General features: G+C 53.0%; 1 long non-coding RNA gene across 1 annotated transcript in view; it reads left to right on the top strand.

The window, feature by feature from the left end:
• LOC125612300 overlaps positions 1-6,999 on the top strand; it is a 10,048-nt gene extending 3,049 nt beyond the window's left edge. Inside the window, exon 3 of the long non-coding RNA XR_007342597.1 lies at positions 2,026-6,999. This is a non-coding gene — a long non-coding RNA (uncharacterized LOC125612300). The remainder of the gene's footprint in view (positions 1-2,025) is intronic.
• The last annotated feature ends 309 nt before the right edge of the window (positions 7,000-7,308 follow it).

Below are 7,308 nucleotides of genomic sequence, written 5' to 3'. Positions count from 1 at the left end.
AGTGGGGGGCAGGGGCGAGTGGGGAGCAGGTCCTCCAGTTCAGGGGAGGAGAGGAGGTGGCAGGGCCAAGTTGGAGGTGGTGGACCTAGACGGCAAGGTTCAAGCTCCAGATGGGACAGCCTAGACGCAGTGTCCAGGGACCCGGCGGCTCTGTGCGCCCCTTTCTTTCAGGAGCAGGTTGCTGTGAACTTGATGAGACAGAAGGCAAGGCTGCCGGAGCCTAGACTCTAATAGGAGGGGGTTGGCACCAGGGAAAACAGCAACGAAACCATTTTGCAAACAAACACAATGAGCAGGAGTCCTGGAAAGGAGACACAACGGGAGGTGGCCAGGGGGCTCTCTGGGGTGCTGGCTTTTGCACTGAGCCTGCAGGAGGACGAATGCATTTCACAGTGAAATTTTTTTTTTTCCTGGCAAGAGCAACTTGGAGTGTTCTAGGAGAGGGACGGCAGCCGGGGAGCGCGGTGCTTGAGGCCAAGTGCAAGGAGGAGCCCTGGGCAGAGTTCTCAGCAGGGGAGGGTCCCTGTGTTAGGATCCAAAGGCCCTGTGGCTGTGCTGGGCGAGAGGGCGCGTTCCCGTCGGGGCTCCTGGTGGACGCCCTGGTGGATGTTCAGGAAGGTGCGGCCAGAGCCGGGAGGAGTGCCAGGCCCACGGGGCTGCACGGGGGTGGCCGACTCACCCCGACTCCAGGGCTGCTCAGGAGAGCACACCCTTGTCACCTACAGGCTGCCCGGGCAGTGGAGGTGTGTCCAGCAGGGTGGTGGCGCGGGCTCTTCTGCCCCCAGCCCCTGCCTGCTGGGACATTCCTTCCCATCTATTTTTGCTCCCTGTGGCGGCTATTTGCAGTGACTAATGTTGCTAATTCTGATCAAACCATTTCAAATGCATCCTTGGCCATATCCGAGACCTGCTGGGGAACAGAAGACATCGTTGGTGGCGATTTCTATGATGGTTTCTGGAAAACAAAAAAAGACATTCAAGTTGGTCTCCATTCAAACGGATGCTCATTGCACCGCCTCCTTTTAAAAATACCGCATCTTGATCTATTCAATAGCGCTCCGCTCAGAGAGGGGGCCCCCACAGGCTGGCTGCTGGTCCCAGGTGCTGGAAACTCGTGTGGAGGCTGGGAAGGCACATCCCAAGATGTCACCTCTTTCCCACCAGTTCAGTGGTCTTGGAGCCTCAACAGTTAACATTAAAAAGCCCATTTCCAAGAGTTTAAGCTCAGGAAGCCAAATATTGGCAAAAGAATCAAGCCTACCCAAACCATGTGATTTTTCCCCCTATTTATATTCATGTTCTACTTTTTTAAACTTAATACAAAGCCAACTCATTTTAAAAATTAAATTAATAAACTTTATACAGGAAGCATTATATCAGTCCTATAAATAGAAAGCAATATCACAAAGATGAATCAAATACTAAGTGTAAAAATAAATAGAATGTTTTAGAAAACATTGGAGAGCTTATTTTTCACTCCTTGGGTTTGTTCTACATACGTTTTCTTATTTTTCATATTACTGTGTGGCGAAATGTGCTTAAAAATGGGTAAGCGATTAAAATGCAATTAAATACAGATTTGCAAGTCTTTGACCATTATATAAATATTAAAAAGTGGAGAAGTGAATTGCTAATTGAAAAATAGAAGCTTACGTGTAACTACAACAAGAACAAAATAAATGCCAGGTATTAGCCATGGAATTAGGTTCTCAAGTGGACACATTTGCCGAGGGAAGCTCTGGGCCAGGCTCGGGCTTTCTAAGTTCAAAGAGCTCAGGAAGGGTTAGAGAGGACTCAGAGACACCCTCACCCCGTGGAGATGTCTCCTTGGCATCGATTGGAAGGGTTGACAGGGAATAGACAGGGGGCGATGGTTTCACCATGTGACGGGGTGTTCTGTAATACTGGAGGCATCTCAGTAATGTTGTGTACCACCCTTCCGTTTCCCAAGCTTTGGAAAACACTGGTGTGATCCAGGAAGACAAGGTTTTTAGAATTTTCTCCCCTTCTCCCATTTTCCTCCAGGGATTGGACAAAGGTCTTAGAGCCTCACTGGTCTGCAGTTCCTGGGGTTCTTTCCCGATGGCCAGGCCCAGCATTGCAGGCAGGTAGCATGCGACAAGTCACCACCCTGGAGAGGAACCACGTTCAAACTTCCAAGGATGGTTTCTACTGACCGTTTCCTTTTCACCACTGAAAACTGGAGAAATCTTAAGTTGACCGTGATGTGTGGGGACCATCTGCATGAGGAAGCTCTTCCTCGAGATGCGGTGCATTTCCCTTTTATTGGAAATTTTAATTCATGAATAACACAGCAGTTGGTGAGCACAGGCTGGGACGGGGCCCTGGGGAGATGAGACCTTGTCTTCTCCCTGGTCCTCCTCCTCGGTGGCCTCCTCCCACGCACCTTCCTGGAGGATGCCACCTTCCCGCCAGGGCGAGGCTAGCCCCAGAGCAGGCTTTACACTCCTTGCCTCTGTCTCCCGCACAGTTCTACTCCTGTGCCCTCTGAGCCAGGAGGGGACACTGGCAGGGGACACTGGCAGCATCTCGTCTGCGGCACAACCTGGGGTAGAGGAGAACGTCTGCAGGGCCCAGTGCGGCTCTCGGCTCATGGTCTCACCCCCAGGACCTGGGAAGCACCGTAGGCGTCACACCCTCTGCAGGTGCCGCCAGCCCCCTGGATCAGCCGGTGCTCCCAGCTCCAGGCCTCTGTGCATGTTGGAATCATGTCCAGGGAATTGTCCTGGGCTGCCAGGAGCCGCCTCCCCTGGGGGCTGCTCTGGGGGATAGCACATAGTCAGTGATGGACCCCACAGGTACAAATGTGGACCCTTGAGTCAAAGTCTGGGGAATCCCTGTGATTCAGGGAATGTTCCACAGTCAGGCCAAGGCCAGGTGGACCCGAGGACCCGAGGCCAAGCCCCTACTCAGCTCCTCCCTGGCCCCCTCAACCCCTTCTCTTAAGGGCCCTCCCTCAAAACACCCAGCTGAGTTCTGCAGCGGTCACTCGTCTCTGCTTCTGCAGAACTGGACCCGACTGCAGGCCCAGGGCTGGCGCTGGCCGGGGACATCCAGTTGGCTTTCAGGAAAGGGACAAGGACATAAGGGCTTCATGCGAGTTCCTGAAGGGAAGAGAGAGCTGCATTCTCTGCAGGCATGAGGGAGAAGGAAGGGGACCAGGCTCTCGGGCATCCATCTCAGGACCGTCTGAGTTTGAATCCTGGTTGGCAATCTTCTGGCTAGGTGTCCTTGGGCAAGGACAATTTCTGTCCCTCTGTTTCCCCATCTGTAAGTGGAGATAATATTCATGCTCTGTTTATAAGGTTAAGAGGATTAAATGAGATAAATCAAGAGCTTAGAGGGATGCAGGACAGTTTGGGGAGCACTATTTTATATTACTCTCTCACTGCCACATTAAAAATGCAGCTACAGAATGAAAATGGCATCCTTTTTGGAAAAGGATCTTCTGTTTTGAGTCAAAGACCTTGAGTATGTTCATATTCTTTCATCCAGGAATTTCCAAACTTGGAATTTAGCCTTAGGGAATAATCTGAAATGTGGATAGGCTTTTATTCATCCACATCTCATGACATTATTTTACCATGGGGGGAAAAAGGGAAGAAGGTCCAACCTCAGGGCGGTGTTGAATCAGTATGTGCGTCACAGGGCTCCCTCCTGCCAGAGCGGGAGGCTCCAAAACAATTCTGCTAAAATGACAGATGCATTGCGGAGGAAAGTGGGGATGCTCAGCTTGGTTTCCGCAGCACAGACTGAGGACCTACTGTGTGGCCAGACCTCTGGCTGTGCGCTGGGGGTGGCAGTGGTGAAGCAACACCACAGAGTTCCCTTTCTCGGGTCCTTTCTCCATCCCTGGGGAGGCAGAACACCTCCTCACCTGGAGGACCCCTGAGACATCCCCGGGAGGCTGCTATTCCAGCGAAGCAAGAGTTAAAGGCAGGCCGGCAGTACAGACAGGCAGGCAGTACAGACAGGCAGGCAGGCCAGATGGGAGAATGGAGGCCAGTTTGGGTCCAGGAAGTTGGAGGCTGTCCTCGAGGGATTGAAACGTGAATGCCTTCAGAGCTCTTCCCCCACCTGCCCTGCACCAACCTGTTGCTAAGGTAACCTGTCCCAGGAATTGTCCCTCCCCACAGGGAGCTATAACAGCTGTTACTTACGTCCCCTGGGCTGCTTGCTGCCTGGATCACCCCATTTGGCCCTTCCCCTGCCCCTCTGCTTCTCCCCCTTTGGCCGTCCCACCTGGGCCCTCTCTTGGGCCCAGTCACATAAGCAGGAAGGAGAGAGATGAGGGGGAAGAGGGCAGAAGAACAAAGAAAGTCCAGGATGTTTAAAAAGGGCAGCACACGCTCACTTCTTGGGATACCAGGATACCAGCCATGGCCCCCTCTCCCTTCCCAGGAGAAGTCTGTGCTACGACTTTTAGATAAACCTGCCGTATATGCTTGCCTGGTGCACTTCTCTAATGTTCAAACTTCAACATGGGAGGAAGCAGGACTCCTCACCAACAACCGATAACTGGGGTATCACCAGCGGCTGTCTCCTTGGGTTCAAGGTCACCAAAAGAAATCAGAGGAATTCTGGCAAAAAGAACCTTGGGAAATTTTAATTATTTTTTTTGATCATCCATCCAGAGGGCCTGCACTCATGCAGTCCTACCTAGGCGGGTGTGTATGTGCGTGAACTTTTGACACAGATCATATAAGCTCTGATATTGTGATGATGTCTCCAGGTACCTCTGGTTCCACCTTCCTATCACCATGGTAACCCACAGACAGAAAGGGCAGGAGGGAAGGCTTTTGATCTCACCTTGCCTGGGGCTTTGCTGCATCCTTTGATATTCCCTGAGACCCATACCATCAGGAAGTCTGCCACTGTGGGTTGAATATCCCACATTACCTGGATTCTCCTCTTTTGTGGCTTGAGTGCCTACCACAGGGGGGTGATAAAAAAAGGAGCAATTCTAAAGTAATTAGCTGAAGGTCACAAGGAGCCACTAGACCAATAGAGGCACAGAATATTTTCCAAAGATGGCTGCGGCATATCTGCTGCCCAGTTGCTGTGCTAGAACTTTACCACCCTCATCAGTGGGTGGAGTCTCTGCTCTCCCTGGGAATCTGGTGACCATCTTGCCTGGCTGAGCTCAGTGGAAGGGTTGGTATGCGACTTTCAAGACTAGGTCATAAAAGTGCCACACACATCTGCCTTGTGCTAGGTCTTGGAATCCAGCCACCATGCTGTGAGGAAGCCCAAGCATGCTCTGGGAGGCCCATGTGAACAGGGGTTGGGGGCTGCAACTGGGAGTCCTGGCCCAGGTCCCAGATGACAGCAGGGACTTGCCAGCCTTGTGGTTACGGCCCAGTCCATAATCTAACTGCCTCAGTGAGGACTACATGGGATACAGCGAGCTGCTTCCACGGAGCCCTGCCCCAGTCACATAGCTGTGAGTTAAATAAATCATTGCTTTGAGCCATAGAGTCTCGGAAGGCTGTGTGACTTGGCACAAGATAAGCAAAACAAATGCCTGTCCCAACGAGGACATTTTGCCTTGTGGAGGGAGAATGTTCACCGATTTTTGAGCCCTCTGCATGCTCTTCTAGTTCTGTTTAAGATCAGATCTTATGATTCTGAGTAGCTCTCAACGACGACATCTCAACAGATATCTAAACAGAATGAGTGCAGCTGAGAAGTGAGCAGAGGGCAGCACTGGGATCTCGGTGGCTGCAGAGGAAGCTGGGTGTTCGTGAAGAGTCAGAGGAAGGCCTAGAGAAGCAGGAGATGGGGACAAACAGGTCTGTCGGCCCTGTCCTGGACAACCCAGGGGGTGCCCACATCGGGGAGCCCACGGCTGGTCCCCAGTGGCACAGTAGACTCTAGTGGGACTGGTTCCTGATTCTGCTTTCCCTGACCACAGTGTGGAAGGCTGTGTGCGGTTTTCAGTTTCAGCATAAGCTGCTTTAGATGGCCACCTCCTCGCCTCCAGCCCTAAGGTGCTGAGTGAGAGAAGTCGTATTACCGCATTACCAGAGGGAGTGGCTTTTCCTTGTTGCTCCACAGAAATTCCAGAGGCAGGTTGGCAAGGAAATAGGATCTTTTAAAGCCAGCCCTGAGGAAGTTAGAGACCTTTCCCTCTCTACTCTGTCTCAGGGGCACGGAAAGCTTTGGTAAGGGAGAGAAGGCCCAGCAGGACAGAAGGCAGGAAGCAGAGCCGGGCAGGTTTGGCCAGGCTGTGCTAATCAGAGATGCCAGCCTCCGCCCTCAGCACCCGCCTGGCCAGGGGCGGTCATCAACATTTACGGCCAGTACGAGGAGATGTGAGATGCAGAAGATCCAGGGATCAGAAGTTGCGCTTAATTTCAAAAGGCGCCTGTTTCAGGAGCTCTGGGCTCAGAGGCCAGCTTCCTCCTATGTGGAACAGAGGTCATTCGGCTTTTCCCGTCTCAGCACCCTCATGTGGGCATGGATCCCCAGGCTTAGGCTTAGGGGGAACCCTGTGGAATGAGAAACGACTCATTTCTGACCCCTCCACGACTGTGTCTTTTCAGATTTTTGGGACGCTTAGAGTTGGGGGAGACGCAATCTCAGAGTTCATGAGAGAGGCCCCCTGGAGAGGCTCAGGGAGGAGCACGGTGCTGGGTTGTTAGCAGAGGCCACTCCATGTCCCCAGGCTGTGGGGTCCCCAGGGCACCAGCCCCAGGGGAAATCTGTGCGTGAGGTCACTCTATCAGATACTTAGTGGACTTCCGTGGTCTTGGAAATGGAAAGCAATCCTTTCTGCACAGAAATGGGGGTGCCATGCCCAGCTCATGCCCCGTACCGGAGAGGACAGCCCCTCTCCTGAGAATAGAAAGCAGGACAGAAAAGCCTCCTTTAGCCTTCAAGGGGCTCTTTTGTCACTGAGGAATGGAGGGAGGGAGGACTGTGGGAGGGAGCGAATGAAGGAACGCACCCAGGGGGCTCCGGAGTGGACCTGCCCATCATGTGACCCCGTTGGGGACGCCCCGCGGTCCCTTCACTCCAGGGCTTCGGCAGCTGTCCTAAGAGGCCGTGTTGCAGGATCTGCTCTTAGTGCAACACAAACAGCCCAGGCCACCCAGTACACAAACCCGCGTCCCAGTCTGTCACTCCAGGGCTGGGTAATCCCAGGGGACCCTTGCTGAACCCCAGTTTCCTTGTTATAAGATGATGGCAGGACCTCTGCCCCAGGACCACACAGACACCAGGAGGTGACGCTGGCAGAGCACCTTGGTCTGTCTCCTGTCCTGACTATGGTGACCACGGGACCTT

The sequence above is a fragment of the Marmota marmota genome, unplaced genomic scaffold (genome assembly GCF_001458135.2).
Source record: "Marmota marmota marmota unplaced genomic scaffold, marMar, whole genome shotgun sequence".
NCBI lineage: Eukaryota > Metazoa > Chordata > Mammalia > Rodentia > Sciuridae > Marmota > Marmota marmota.
This window is presented reverse-complemented; position numbering and strand designations above follow the sequence as displayed.